This window comes from Ranitomeya variabilis, chromosome 2, assembly GCF_051348905.1.
Source record: "Ranitomeya variabilis isolate aRanVar5 chromosome 2, aRanVar5.hap1, whole genome shotgun sequence".
NCBI lineage: Eukaryota > Metazoa > Chordata > Amphibia > Anura > Dendrobatidae > Ranitomeya > Ranitomeya variabilis.
In genome coordinates, this window is record NC_135233.1 from 377,011,479 (window position 1) to 377,027,906 (window position 16,428).

Below are 16,428 nucleotides of genomic sequence, written 5' to 3' on the forward strand. Positions count from 1 at the left end.
TTCCTTTCTTAGGATGCCACCGCATTCAAGTGCAGGCACGGCTCCGTAACGTTCTGTTCTGTTCGCTAGGCCACTGTCAGGATCCCACCCCTGACAGAGACCCCCCTGAATCTTCCCCCGCAACACCCTCTGCCACAGGATGTTGCCTGGTTCGAACCCAGTCAGCTTCTGACTAACTTCCTATCCAACCCCCAGTTTTACCAGATTGTGAGGAGTGGCCTAATACATGGAACCCTTTGCTCCCCCTGGTGGCCAGAATGTGAAGTGTAAAGTGTGACTGTGATACATGGTCAGGTGAACTCCTGAAGTGCCATCAGATGTACCATCACTCCCCTTAGTGGCGGAGCAACAGTACTGCAACGACCAGGACTCTGGGGAGCTGCAGATAGATAGATAGATAGATAGATAGATAGATAGATAGATAGATAGAAGAAAAGCCGGCAATTCATCTGCCACGTACAGTAAAATCACTACAGGAGCTGACAGCATAGAATAGATGGATTACATACAGTAAATACATATAGAATAGGTACAGTGGGGGAAATAAGTATTCAATTCCTTGCTGATTTTGTACGTTTTCCCACTGACAAAGACACGAACAGTCTATAATTTTAAAGGTTGGTTAATTTTTTTTTTTGAGAGATAGAATATCAAAAATAAAATCCAGAAAATCACATTGTATAAATTATACAAATTTGCAGTGAGAAATAAGTATTTAATCCCTCTGGCAAACAAGACTTAATACTTTGTGGCAAGCACCGTGAGTTGAGTTAATGCCAAAGACCTGAATTGTTGTCTCGTCTGATCACAGCACCTTCTCCCAATCACTCACAGAATCATCCAGGTGTTCATTGGCAAACTTCAGACGGGCCTGCACATGAGCCTTCTTGAGCAGTGGGACCTTGTGGGCACTGCAGGATTGTAAACCTTTATGGCATAATGATTTATCAATAGTGTTGAGCGAGTGTGCTCGTTACTCGAGTTTTCTGAGCATGCTCTGAGTATTTTGGGAGTGCTCGTAATTTATTTCTGAGTCCCCGAAGCTGCATGATTTGCAGCTGCTAGACAGCTTGAATACATGTGGGTATTCCCTAACAAACAAGCAATCCCTGCATGTATTCAGGCTGTCTACCAGCTGCAAATCATGCAGCTGCAGGGACTCAGACAAAATTTATGAGCACTCCCAAAATACTCGGAGAACACCAGAGCATGCTCGGAAAACTCGAGTAACGAGCACACTCGCTCATCACTAGTTACCAATGGTTTTCTTTGACTGTGGTCACAACTGCCTTGAGATCAGTAACAAGTTCCCCCTGTGTAGTTTTAGGCTGATCGCTCACCTTCCTCATGATCAAGGATACCCCACGAGGTGAGATTTTGCATGGTGCCCCACATCGATGTTGATTGACAGTCATTTTGTATTTTTTCCATTTTCTTACTACTGCACGAACAGTTATCTCCTTCTCACACAGCATCTTACTTATGGTTTTGTAGCCCATTCCAGCTTTGTGCAGGTCTATGATCTTGTCCATGACATCCTTATAAAGCTCTTTGGTCTTGCCCATGTTGTAGAGGTTAGAGTCTGACTGATTAATTGAGTCTGTGGAGAGGAGTCTTTTATAAAGGTGACTATGTAAGACAGCTGTCTTTAATGCAGGTAACGAGTTGATTAGGAGTGTCTAACGGGTCTGTAGGAGAAAGAACTCTTAATGGATGGTAGGGGATCAAATACTTATTTCTCACTGCAAAATGCAAATAAATTTATATAATTTATTCAATGTGACTTTCTGGATTTTATTTTTGATATTCTATTTATCAATCTTAAAATTAACCTACCCTTAAAATTATAGACTGTTCATGTCTTTGTTAGTGGGTAAACTTACAAAATCAGCAAGGATCAAATATCAAAGGATCACAGTACAAAGGAGAATAGAACCAGTAGGAGTCGTGCCTTAAGGTCGTGGCAACATCCTACTGAGGCGCATAGCCAGTGGCCGGGGCACCGAGGAAGTAACAGACTCTACGCATTACTTCAAACTACGGCAGGACAATTAACTTCAGGTTGGTTGTCTCACCCTTTTACACCTAACGAAGACACGGAGGCAACTGTGGGAGACGGGCGTCTCTAGGGTCCCAGAATAACTCCAGGCCTACCCCGTCATACGGGTGCGTCCTAGCCATATCATCTGGGGGACGGAGAAAGAACATCAGAAACCGACACAAGAGTTGTGAGGACTATCCCGTGGTGCTCAGCAGGGAGGTACTACAACACCCAGGCACTAGTAGGTAGGCACTGATTTCCACCTGCAAAGGGAACTCTGGATGTGCCTTCGGACCGGCCGGTCTCAGCCAGCCCTGTTAGCAGTGCTCTGGATTGCAGACCCTGAAGCCTTCAGTAAAGAGGTAAAGAGACTGCAACCCGGTGTCCTCGTTATTCATCGCGACTTGCACCACGCACCACCATCACACCTTTCATTGGACACCCCTTAGCAGGGTCACGGACCGGGTCTAGCCACCGTGACAACCCCAGGACCGAGACAGAGAGGCCCAGTATCAAGTACCCCGCGGCCCTGCGTCTGGGGGCGCTCCATGTCCGTGTATCACTGAGCTGCCGTGAGAGAGTTCACTGAAGTTCATCACCTCCGGTGATCTCCGTTACGGCACCACTGCTGCGTGAGAAAGTTCATCTGAGTTCAACATGAGTGATACACTGCGGGATCGACCACCTCCTGTCAGTGTATCACCGGCAGCTGGGTAGAGCAGTCACATCTCCCGATGTGACTGTTCTACAAGTGAGATCACCGTGGGACACTCGGGATTATGTGGACTACAGCAGACAGGTGAATATATGGTGGTTTGTTATTTTTTATTTTTTCAAGGAGACTAGGGCGTTGGGGATTTGGTGTTAGGTGAGTATAATGTGTTTGTTTTTTTTACTTGAATAAGTATTTAATTAATTTACTTTTTTTTTTTAAAAAAAATTTTTACTTTCAGCATAGGCGCCGGCAGACGAGAGACTATTTCTCCCATCAGCGGCTCCAGCTATCACTGTTATCATGACAGCAGACATAGCCCGATGGGAGGAGTAGTAGGTAGCCTCTCATCAGCCACTACCTGCTGACCTGCGGTAAGCTTTTTATCGTGGGTTACCGCATCTCTGTGAGGTCACGCCAACATCTGACAGCATGACCCTGCAGGGCTCTGACGGCGGTAACAATCCCGCCAATCAGAAGTGCTACGCTGTGTGACAGTGTGGGAAACATTGGCTTTTGTGCTGTGTATGTTCAGATATATTTGGCAATTAAATTGGCAAATATTGCATATTCGGCGATCGTGAGCCAAACCGAATATTGAAATATTCGCTTATCTCTTGTTACTGCCCATTTCACCCTTCTATGGGACTGCTGGAGATAGTGGAGTACAGCATTCATTAATCTTGGGTCGTCTCATACAGCATGAATGGTGTGGAGGCACGCATGTACACCCACTGATCCATTACAATAGAGCATTTCGGAGCCGATTCCCAGTGGTCGGATGCTCACCGATGCCCTAGATATAAATGATAGCTTTTAGCGATGTTAAATTGGTTGTCCAAGCAAGATCAAACTTTGCCCAGGGATTGGAATTTGTGCAAAATAACAAACCCATCCATATTCCAATGGCACCATGTGTTACATACTGACCATCACGTCCGTATTAATTCATCTGACCGCTGCAGCCAGCCACATGATGCAGCGATCTAGCAGCTGGTGGAGTGGTGGCATCACTGCTTTCTGTCTCTGTATAGACCATGGCACGGCTTCCACTGCATCCGAGTGAGTTTGGCTGAGTTTGTTCTTTTATTACATATCTCATTTCCTGGGCAATGTTTTCTTTTTACTTGAACAACTCCTTTAATCTTCCATTGAGTGACCATGGCAAACTGGTGAAGTCTGGACCTCAAATATTCCAATATCACAATTGGATGTGGTGGTCTTGAATGTGCACTACTGGGAGTCATGATGCATAATTTCATGTCCTCGCCCCCATTTTTTCCCCCTTTTTTCTTCTCTAGCCCTGCTTCCTCACCTGCATGCCTCTGTTCTCCTCTTCTAGAGTTCACTTTTCTCAGTCGTCACAGCAGCTGGAAGAGATTACTGATGCTGCAGGCCGCCCTTTCTTCCTCACCCTCCTCTCCTAGAGTTCACTTTTCTCAGTCGTCACAGCAGCTGGAGGAGATTACTGATGCTGCAGGCCCCCTCAAGCACTGAAACACTAACACTGGAGACCTGATTTACATATTTGTAGTATGTTTATACTCACATTAAAGACCTGATGTAGATGACGTAGCTCAGAGCCAGAAGTGGTGTGCACCAAAGTAGCTGTTGCTTGGTAATCTGCATAGAGAGACATCTTGATAAAATTACATTTTTCCCAAAATTTTAGTCCAAAAACACAAATGCAGGCATGATGGATTAACCTAATGGGTACTAAGTTGACCCAGTATATAACCCCATATCTGAACAAAATTCAATTTAAAGGAAGTGGACATCGATGGCTTCCAACTAATTGTGCACTACAACTTTCCAATGCAGCTGGTTGGTGAATGTGGTGTACAGCCCCGGAACTTCTAAATTTTAGATAGTATGATAGCCATTGTTAGAACCTATTAAAGAGGTTAGCCACTACTTTATCATCCTTAGGATGGACCATCAATGTCGTATAATATGTTATTTTTATTTGGCCATCAATAAAAAAAAAAGAAAGTACTGGCCAACCCCTTTAGATATATTAGATATGTTTAATAAAATTCAACCCTAGATAAAAAAATTTGGTGAAAATAAAGCTAAAACGCTTTACGTGGTAGAACCCTTATACCATTGTGTTTCTAAGCAGACACATACATATCAGTTATACATCAATAATATATCATGAGACAACAACAACAACAAATTATTTAAAGGCCCTATCCCTTTTCGATCCTTCCTTACCGTGGAGGTCGGCACCCTATATTTGCGCAGATGGCGTCATCTCAACTTATTGTGACCCATTGGGCCCTAGCAAGTGATATATCTGAAGGTAAATTGTAACAATGATATAACAATCTAATGAAAGGCTACCTATATGGACCTATATGACACCACACCAAGCAAACCTGTTCAAAGCCGGCAAAGCAGTTATAGGGGGAAGACGATACTATTATCCCAAAGTAGGAGACAAATGCTCATCAAAATAATATACACTCACCGGCCACTTTATTAGGTACACCATGCTAGTAACGGGTTGGACCCCCTTTTGCCTTCAGAACTGCCTCAATTCTTCGTGGCATAGATTCAACAAGGTGCTGGAAGCATTCCTCAGAGATTTTGGTCCATATTGACATGATGGCATCACACAGTTGCCGCAGATTTGTCGGCTGCACATCCCAAAGATGCTCCATACAAGGCAGGATGGATCCATGCTTTCATGTTGTTTACGCCAAATTCTGACCCTACCATCCGAATGTCGCAGCAGAAATCGAGACTCATCAGACCAAGCAACGTTTTTCCAATCTTCTACTGTCCAATTTCGATGAGCTTGTACAAATTGTAGCCTCAGTTTCCTGTTCTTAGCTGAAAGGAGTGGTACCCGGTGTGGTCTTCTGCTGCTGTAGCCCATCTGCCTCAAAGTTCGACGCACTGTGCGTTCAGAGATGCTCTTAGGCCTACCTTGGTTGTAACGGGTGGCGATTTGAGTCACTGTTGCCTTTCTATCAGCTCGAACCAGTCTGCCCATTCTCCTCTGACCTCTGGCATCAACAAGGCATTTCCGCCCACAGAACTGCCGCTCACTGGATTTTTTTTCTTTTTCGGACCATTCTCTGTAAACCCTAGAGATGGTTGTGCGTGAAAATCCCAGTAGATCAGCAGTTTCTGAAATACTCAGACCAGCCCTTCTGGCACCAACAACCATGCCACGTTCAAAGGCACTCAAATCACCTTTCTTCCCCATACTGATGCTCGGTTTGAACTGCAGGAGATTGTCTTGACCATGTCTACATGCCTAAATGCACTGAGTTGCCGCCATGTGATTGGCTGATTAGAAATTAAGTGTTAACAAGAAGTTGGACAGGTGTACCTAATAAAGTGGCCGGTGAGTGTAGTTATGGGGTAAAAATAGGGTATAAATACTCGTCAAGATAATGTATTTATGGGGTAACCACTGTAACCCCACCATATAGCACATAATGCAAACGCATCTGTATGACAAATGTACCACAATCGGTGATTCAAGAAACATTTTAGAACTTTTTTTTATTTATATATATAAATCAATACCCAGTGCAAATTCACAGATATGTACGGTGGTAGATGAAAGCACACCAATAAGTGCTTTTGTGGTGCTCAGTGCGTTTCCCCTCCCAAATCAGAGGTTCCTCAGGAGTACAAACATAGCTAACCTCCTCAGTAAGGAAGGGTCGAATAGTGCTTGATTTGTCCTTTAAATACTTCATTGTTGTTGCCTTGTTTGACTACAACAGACAATTTAAAACCAAAGATAAGAAAAAACAAAATGAGCATATACCCTACAATAAGTAAATAGTAATAGTACATGTAACTAACACAAATAATAAAAAAACCGTAAAAGTCATCCCACCACGACAAGGTGTACCCAATCGGGATGGTCCTATCTCTAATATTAAAGCTCACCATGTGTCAGCAGACCTCAAAATTGATGTTGGCAGAGCAGTGCTTGGACCCGTGGAAAGCGATATATGGACAAAATGATCAGGTCAAAAGTGTTTTTTGATTCTGACCAAGACTTTCCAGGCTACCTTTAACTACAACATACAATTTACCTACGTTGGAGTCACTATCATATTATTAGGACCCGAGAAGTAAACCCCCTGGGTCACGGCTTCAGAGCCCCCAAAGGCGAGCGACCAGATGGAGCCACCCCCTATACAAGGAGTGTTTGGGACAGGCCCAAGGAGGGTGAAGCCGCAACTGCAGGAGCCAAAGGGGCGACTAATGATAGGACCAAAGATGGGTCAGAGGACAGGAGAGAGAAGGAGCCACTGAGGCAAACAGAATGAAAGAGACACTGGATGGGCAGAGACAGCAGAGAAAATGTACTGACCGGAATGGAGGAGACACAAGATAAACAGGGAACGTCAGGAACACAGGATCGGCTGGGACGGCTGGAACACAGGACTGGCTGAGACAGCAGGAACACAGGACTGGCAGGGATGACAGGAACTCAGGACTGACGAAATGGCAGGAACACAGGACTGGCAGGGATGACAGGAACTCAGGACTGGCAAGACGGCAGGAACACAGGACTGGCAAGGATGACAGGAACTCAGGACTGACGAGACGGCAGGAACACAGGACTGGCAGGGATGACAGGAACTCAGGACTGGCAAGACGGCAGGAACACAGGACTGGCAGGGATGACAGGAACTCAGGACTGGCAAGACGGCAGGAACACAGGACTGGCAGGGATGACAGGAACTCAGGACTGGCAAGACGGCAGGAACACAGGACTGGCAGGGATGACAGGAACTCAGGACTGATGAGATGGCAGGAACCCAGGACTGGCAAGGAAGATGAGAATGAGACAGGAACCTAGACAGGGCAAACGCTAGTGGAGCCAAAGATACTAAAGCGATGACGGCTAGAAACCGACAAACACAATAGACGCAAAGGTGTCTTATCAGGGCGAAGGCAGGAGAGAAATACCCAATGGGCGCCGCCATATTGGGAGCGGAGCCAACGGGTCACGACCTTCCGGGAACCCCAGCGGTAAGAGGAGCCCGTCTGCGCAAGCGCGGACCGCCGAAGGGACGAGCACCAGGAAATCCAGACTGAGAAGAGCGAGGAGGAGCGTCGGGAGCACGCCGGCTGGAAAGGTAAGTATTAGGCGGCGTAACAGTACCCCCTCTCTTACCCCCCCTCTCTTTAGAACTGGAAAGGAACCTCTTCAAGACTAGAGGAGCATTGATATTCTCCAGAGGCTCCCAAGACCTTTCCTCATTTCCAAACCCTTTCCAATCAATCAAATAAAACGTCCTGCCCTTGCCTTTTTTCTTAGCAAGAATATTCTTAACCTCAAAAGAAGCATCAGAAGAAATAGGTTGGTGAGAACGTGATGAAACAGAATGAAAATGATTAAAAATTGCGGGTTTGAGGAGTGATACATGAAAAGCATTAGGAATGCGTAGGGAAACGGGCAATTTCAACTTGTATGCTACGTTATTAATTCGGCTAGAAACCTCAAAGGGACCGATGTAACGTGGACCTAACTTCTGAGAGGGAATTTTGAGTCTGATGTAGCGAGAGGAAAGCCAGACCTTATCACCAGGTCGATAAGGAGGGACATCCAAACGCCTTTTGTCAGCATACCTTTTCATTCTGCTACTAGCATTTTCAAGCGCCTCCTTAGTCTCCTGCCAAATTTTGGAAAACTCCTGGGAGAAGCAGTCTGCCGCCGGCACGCCTGAGGTGGGGAGAACAGGGAGAGGAATGCCGGGATGTTGCCCAAAAACAATAAAAAAGGGAGACTTAGATGAAGATTCGCTAGTGTGGTGTTGTGAATTAGACTTTTTTGGCTCCCTCTTGTGGTCACTAGTGATATGACTCTGGGATTGTCTTTCCTCAGTTTGGCACCCACCTGGGTCGTTAGTCCAGGGGTGTTGCTATATAAACTTCCTGGATTCTCAGTCCTGTGCCTGGCATCGTTGTAATCAGTTCCTTTCTGTTTGCTCCTGTCTGCTGGTCCTGGATCTTGCAAAATGAAGCTAAGTCCTGCTTCCTTGTTTTTTGGTTATTTGCATTGCTCTTATTTTTTGTCCAGCTTGTACTAAATGTGATTCCTGATTTTGCTGGAAGCTCTAGGGGGCTGGTGTTCTCCCCCCGGGCCGTTAGACGGTTCGGGGGTTCTTGAATATCCAGCGTGGGAATTTTGATAGGGTTTTTGCTGACCGTATAAGTCATCTTACTATATTCTGCTATTAGTCAGTGGGCCTCTCTTTGCTAAATATCTAGTTCATTCTTACGTTTGTCTTTTCTCCTTACCTCACCGTTATTATTTGTTGGGGGCTTGTATCCAACTTTTGGGGTCTTTTCTCTGGAGGCAAGAAAGGTCTATCTTTTCCCTTCTAGGGTTAGTTAGTTCTCCAGCTGGCGCGAGACGTCTAAAACCAACGTAGGCACGTTCCCCGGCTGCTGCTATTTGTGGTGCTAGGATTAGATATATGGTCAGCCCAGTTACCACTGCCCTAAGAGCTGTTTTTTTGTGTTTGCAGACTTGGTATGTACTTTTGAGACCCTCTGCCATTGGGGTCATAACAGTATGCCAGGCCAAGGTTGAATGTTTAATGCATTGCAGAAGTGGGATTACAAGAAAGGAAAGTCTGAGTTTTTTTTTTTTTTTTTTCTTTCCTCTCTTTTTTCCTCCCCTTTACCTCTGAGTGGCTTGTGCTTGCTGCAGACATGAATGTCCAGACTTTGATTACAAGTGTGGATCAGCTTGCTGCTTGTGTGCAGGGCATACAAGATTTTGTTACCAGTAGTCCAATGTCTGAACCTAAAATACCTATTCCTGAACTGTTCTCTGGAGACCGATTTAAGTTTAGAAATTTCAGGAATAATTGTAAATTGTTTCTATCTCTGAGACCCCGTTCATCTGGAGACTCAGCTCAGCAAGTAAAAATTGTTATCTCTTTCTTACGGGGCGACCCTCAGGATTGGGCCTTCTCGCTAGCGCCAGGAGATCCGGCATTGGCAAATATTGATGCGTTTTTTTCTGGCGCTCGGATTGCTTTACGAGGAACCCAATCTTGAAATTCAGGCAGAAAAAGCCTTGCTGGCTATTTCTCAGGGTCAGGATGAAGCTGAAGTGTATTGCCAAAAATTTCGGAAATGGTCCGTGCTTACTCAGTGGAATGAGTGTGCTCTGGCCGCAAATTTCAGAAATGGCCTTTCTGAAGCCATTAAGAATGTGATGGTGGGTTTCTCCATTCCTACAGGTCTGAATGATTCCATGGCGCTGGCTATTCAAATTGACCGGCGTTTGCGGGAGCGCAAAGCCGCGAATCCTCTGGTGGTGTTGTCTGAACAAACACCTGATTTAATGCAATGTGGTAGAATTCAGACTAGAAATGAACGGAAAAATCATAGACGTCAGAATGGGTTGTGTTTTTACTGTGGTGATTCTACACATGTTATATCAGCATGCTCTAAACGCCTAACTAGGGTTGTTAGTCCTGTCGCCATTGGTAATTTGCAACCTAAATTTATTTTGTCTGTGACTTTAATTTGCTCATTGTCCTCCTACCCTGTTATGGCGTTTGTGGATTCAGGTGCTGCCCTGAGTCTTATGGATCTGTCGTTTGTCAAGCGCTGTGGTTTTGTTCTTGAGCCGTTGATAAATCCTATCCCTCTTAGAGGTATTGATGCTACGCCATTGGCGGAAAATAAACCGCAGTTTTGGACACAGGTAACCATGTGCATGACTCCTGAACATCGGGAGGTGATTCGTTTTCTTGTTCTTCATAAAATGCATGATTTGGTCGTTTTGGGTCTGCCATGGTTACAGACCCATAATCCAGTCTTGGATTGGAAGGCAATGTCTGTGTCAAGTTGGGGCTGTCGGGGAATTCATGGTGATTCCCCGCCGGTGTCTATTGCTTCCTCTACTCCTTCGGAAGTTCCTGAGTATTTGTCTGATTACCAGGATGTATTCAGCGAGTCCAGGTCCAGTGCTCTTCCTCCTCATAGGGACTGTGACTGCGCTATAGATTTGATTCCAGGTAGTAAATTTCCTAAGGGAAGATTATTTAATCTGTCTGTACCTGAGCATACCGCAATGCGTTCCTATATCAAGGAATCTCTGGAGAAGGGGCATATCCGTCCATCCTCTTCCCCTCTTGGTGCGGGATTCTTTTTTGTGGCCAAGAAGGACGGATCTTTGAGACCTTGTATTGACTATCGGCTTCTGAATAAAATCACTGTTAAATTTCAGTATCCTTTGCCTCTGTTGTCGGACTTGTTTGCCCGGATTAAAGGTGCCAAGTGGTTCACCAAGATAGATCTTCGTGGTGCGTACAACCTTGTGCGCATTAAGCAAGGAGATGAATGGAAAACTGCATTTAATACGCCCGAAGGTCATTTTGAGTACTTGGTGATGCCTTTCGGGCTCTCTAATGCTCCTTCAGTGTTTCAGTCCTTTATGCATGATATTTTCCGGAAGTATCTGGATAAATTTATGATTGTTTATCTGGATGATATTCTGTTTTTTTCTGATGATTGGGACTCGCATGTAGAGCAGGTCAGGATGGTGTTTCAGGTTTTGCGTGAGAATGCTTTGTTTGTTAAGGGCTCAAAGTGTCTCTTTGGGGTACAGAAGGTTCCCTTTTTGGGTTTTATTTTTTCCCCTTCTGCGGTGGAGATGGACCCAGTCAAGGTCCGAGCTATTCATGATTGGACTCAACCCACGTCAGTTAAGAGTCTTCAGAAGTTCTTGGGTTTTGCTAACTTCTACCGTCGTTTTATCGCTAATTTTTCTAGCGTTGTTAAACCTTTGACGGATATGACCAAGAAAGGTTCTGATGTTGCTAACTGGGCTCCTGCAGCCGTGGAAGCTTTTCAAGAGTTGAAGCGCCGGTTTACTTCGGCGCCTGTTTTGTGCCAGCCTGATGTCTCACTTCCCTTTCAGGTTGAAGTGGATGCTTCTGAGATTGGGGCAGGGGCCGTTTTGTCGCAGAGAGGCCCTGGTTGCTCTGTAATGAGACCATGTGCTTTTTTCTCTAGGAAGTTTTCGCTTGCTGAGCGGAATTATGATGTTGGCAATCGGGAGTTGTTAGCCATGAAGTGGGCATTTGAGGAGTGGCGTCATTGGCTCGAGGGTGCTAAGCATCGTGTGGTGGTCTTGACTGATCACAAAAATCTGATGTATCTCGAGTCTGCTAAACGCCTGAATCCTAGACAGGCCCGCTGGTCATTGTTTTTCTCCCGTTTTGACTTTGTGGTCTCGTATTTACCAGGTTCAAAGAATGTGAAGGCTGATGCTCTTTCAAGGAGCTTTGTGCCTGACTCTCCTGGAGTCGCAGAACCAGTTGGTATTCTCAAAGAGGGAGTTATCCTGTCAGCCATTTCTCCGGATTTGCGACGTGTGTTGCAGAGATTTCAGGCTGGTAGACCTGACTCTTGTCCACCTGACAGACTGTTTGTTCCTGATAAGTGGACCAGCAGAGTCATTTCCGAGGTTCATTCCTCGGTGTTGGCAGGGCATCCGGGAATTTTTGGCACCAGAGATCTGGTGGCTAGGTCCTTTTGGTGGCCTTCCTTGTCACGGGATGTGCGGTCATTTGTGCAGTCCTGTGGGACTTGTGCTCGAGCTAAGCCTTGCTGTTCTCGTGCCAGCGGGTTGCTCTTGCCCTTGCCTGTCCCGAAGAGGCCTTGGACACACATTTCCATGGATTTCATTTCAGATCTTCCGGCGTCTCAGGGCATGTCTGTCATCTGGGTGGTATGTGATCGCTTTTCCAAGATGGTCCATTTGGTATCTTTGCCTAAGCTGCCTTCCTCTTCCGATCTGGTTCCTTTGTTCTTTCAGAATGTGGTTCGTTTACACGGCATTCCTGAGAATATTGTGTCTGACAGAGGATCCCAGTTTGTTTCCAGGTTCTGGCGATCCTTTTGTGCTAAGATGGGCATTGATTTGTCGTTTTCGTCTGCCTTTCATCCTCAGACTAATGGACAAACGGAGCGAACTAATCAGACTCTGGAGGCTTATTTGAGGTGTTTTGTTTCTGCAGATCAGGATGATTGGGTGACCTTCTTGCCGTTGGCTGAGTTTGCCCTTAATAATCGGGCTAGTTCCGCTACTTTGGTTTCGCCATTTTTTTGCAACTCTGGTTTCCATCCTCGTTTTTCCTCGGGACATGTGGAGCCTTCTGACTGTCCTGGGGTAGATTCCATGGTGGATAGGTTGCAGCAGATCTGGAATCATGTGGTGGACAACTTAAAGTTGTCACAGGAGAAGGCTCAGCGTTTTGCCAACCGCCGCCGCGGTGTGGGTCCCCGACTTCGTGTTGGGGATTTGGTATGGCTGTCTTCTCGATTTGTTCCTATGAAGGTCTCCTCTCCTAAATTTAAGCATCGCTTCATTGGTCCTTACAAGATATTGGAAATCCTTAATCCTGTGTCCTTTCGCTTGGATCTTCCGGTGTCGTTTGCCATTCACAACGTGTTCCATAGGTCTTTGTTGCGGCGGTACGTTGTACCTGTGGTTCCTTCTGTTGAGCCTCCTGCTCCGGTGTTGGTTGAGGGTGAGTTGGAGTACGTGGTGGAGAAGATCTTGGATTCTCGTCTCTCCAGGCGGAGGCTTCAGTATCTGGTCAAGTGGAAGGGCTATGGTCAGGAGGATAATTCCTGGGTGGTTGCCTCTGATGTACATGCGGCCGATTTAGTTCGTGCCTTTCACGCTGCTCATCCTGATCGCCCTGGTGGTCTTGGTGAGGGTTCGGTGACCCCTCCTTAAAGGGGGGGTACTGTTGTGAATTAGACTTTTTTGGCTCCCTCTTGTGGTCACTAGTGATATGACTCTGGGATTGTCTTTCCTCAGTTTGGCACCCACCTGGGTCGTTAGTCCAGGGGTGTTGCTATATAAACTTCCTGGATTCTCAGTCCTGTGCCTGGCATCGTTGTAATCAGTTCCTTTCTGTTTGCTCCTGTCTGCTGGTCCTGGATCTTGCAAAATTAAGCTAAGTCCTGCTTCCTTGTTTTTTGGTTATTTGCATTGCTCTTATTTTTTGTCCAGCTTGTACTAAATGTGATTCCTGATTTTGCTGGAAGCTCTAGGGGGCTGGTGTTCTCCCCCCGGGCCGTTAGACGGTTCGTGGGTTCTTGAATATCCAGCGTGGGAATTTTGATAGGGTTTTTGCTGACCGTATAAGTCATCTTACTATATTCTGCTATTAGTCAGTGGGCCTCTCTTTGCTAAATATCTAGTTCATTCTTACATTTGTCTTTTCTCCTTACCTCACCGTTATTATTTGTTGGGGGCTTGTATCCAACTTTTGGGGTCTTTTCTCTGGAGGCAAGAAAGGTCTATCTTTTCCCTTCTAGGGTTAGTTAGTTCTCCGGCTGGCGCGAGACGTCTAGAACCAACGTAGGCACGTTCCCCGGCTGCTGCTATTTGTGGTGCTAGGATTAGATATATGGTCAGCCCAGTTACCACTGCCCTAAGAGCTGTTTTTTTGTGTTTGCAGACTTGGTATGTACTTTTGAGACCCTCTGCCATTGGGGTCATAACAGTGTGGTTATTGTAGGCGAATTCTGCCCAGGGAAGAAAAGACACCCAGTCATCATGGTGAGCACTGGTAAAATGACGAAGATATGATATGAGGATTTGATTTACACGCTCCACCTGACCGTTGGACTGGGGGTGGTAAGCAGAAGAAAAATCTAGCGATACCTTCATAAGACCACAAAGGGCTCTCCAAAAACGGGAGGTAAACTGGACTCCTCAGTCGGACATGATATGCTGAGGGAATCCGTGGAGTCGAAAAACTTGAAGTAAAAAGATCTTCGCTAGGTCAGAAGCAGATGGTAGACCAGGCAGAGGGACGAAGTGGGCCATCTTGGAAAATCTGTCTACCACCACCAAAATTGCTGTGCAATTAGAAGACTTAGGTAAGTCGGTGACAAAGTCCATGGCAATATGACTCCAGGGAACAGATGGCACTGGAAGTGGAAGCAGAGAACCAGAAGGAAGTAGTCGGGGAACCTTGTTCCGAGCACACGAGGAACAGGAAGCAACAAAATCCAGCACATCCTGGCGAAGAGAAGGCCACCAATAGTGACGAGAAATCAAGGAAAGAGTCTTCTTACCTCCAACATGTCCAGCGAACTGGGAGGGATGACCCCAACGCAAGACCTTCAACTTGTCACGATTTGATGCGAAGGTTTTTCCCGGAGGAGGAGTGATCAAATCTAGAGGAGCCAAGGAAACAATCTTAGCTGGATCAAGAATATGCATAGGTCTCTCCTCTTCATCCAACGGTTGAAAGGACCGTGATAGGGCGTCAGCCTTGATGTTTTTATTTCCAGGTCTGAAATGTAATTCGAAGTCGAAACGTCCGAAGAACAAGGACCATCTGGCTTGTCGAGGATTCAGCCTTTGGGCAGACTGGACGTAGACTAGATTATTGTGATCTGTAAAAATGACGAAAGGATGAACAGCCACTTCAAGAAGATATCGCCACTCCTCCAAGGCCAATTTGATGGCTAACAATTCTTTGACACCGATGGAATAATTAAGTTAAGGGGGGTAAAATGCTTTAGAGAAAAAGCCACAGGAGACTAACCGTCCCGAGTTAGACCTCTGTAAAAGTACAGCTCCGGCTCCGATAGAAGATGCATCCACTTCAAGAATAAAAGGCCTATTGGTATCCGGTCGATGAAGCACTGAGGCAGAAGCAAATTCTCGCTTCAGAGTTTGGAAGGCTGTTTCTGCCTCTGGAGGCCAAAGATTAGAATCGACCCCCTTGCGGACCAGAGCAGAGACTGGTTTAGACAAAGAGGAGAAGTGAGGAATAAATTGTCTGTAGTAATTGGCAAAGCCAAGAAATCGCTGTATAGCTTTTACTCCCGATGGACAGGGCCAATTCAAAACGGCAGACACCTTCTCAGGATCCATCTTTAGACCATCCTCAGAAACGATATAACTCAGGAAAGGCACGGAAGACTGCTCAAAGACGCATTTTTCAATCTTCGCGAAGAGATGATTCTCCCTTAGATGAAGTAAGACCCGGTGAACGTCTCGTCGATGGGTGGATAGATCATGAGAGAAGACGAGGATGTTATCCAAGTAGACTACAACACTGGTATAGAGACAGTCTCGAAAGATGTCATTGACGAACTCTTGGAACACCGCAGGAGCATTACAAAGCCCAAAAGGGATTACCAAATACTCGTAGTGACCGTCCCGAGTGTTGAATGCGGTCTTCCACTCGTCTCCCGCATAGATACGAGCCAAGTTGTAGGCTCCCCGAAGATCAAGCTTGGTAAAAATTTGTGCTCCTCTCAGTCGGTCAAAAAGTTCAGAGATAAGAGGTAAAGGATATTTGTTCTTCACAGTGATGTTATTTAACCCTCTGTAATCAATACATGGGCGGAGGGTACCATCCTTCTTCTTCACGAAAAAGAAACCTGCCCCAGCTGGAGAAGAAGATTTCCGAATGAAGCCTCTAGCAAGGTTCTCTTGTACATAATCCGACATAGCTTGTGCTTCTGTAGGCGAGAGAGGATAGATTCTTCCCCTAGGAGGCGTGGTACCAGGAACGAGGTCTATAGGACAATCGTAAGGTCGGTGTGGCGGAAGAGACTCACCCTCCTTTTTGTCAAAAACATCCGAAAAAGAATAGGCAGAAGGCAACCCAGAGGGAATGGTGGAGGGACAAGG

The 16,428-nt window shown here is 45.9% G+C and overlaps 1 protein-coding gene across 1 annotated transcript in view; it reads right to left on the reverse strand.

The window, feature by feature from the left end:
• The window catches only part of LOC143803805 (complement factor B-like), a 122,101-nt gene that overhangs the window by 16,122 nt on the left and 89,551 nt on the right, over positions 1 to 16,428 (reverse strand). The window contains exons 11-12 of the mRNA XM_077281571.1: positions 4,303 to 4,376; positions 1,341 to 1,600 (exon numbers count right to left, since the gene is read on the reverse strand). The gene's annotated coding sequence lies outside the window, so the exon portion shown is untranslated. The remainder of the gene's footprint in view (positions 1 to 1,340; positions 1,601 to 4,302; positions 4,377 to 16,428) is intronic.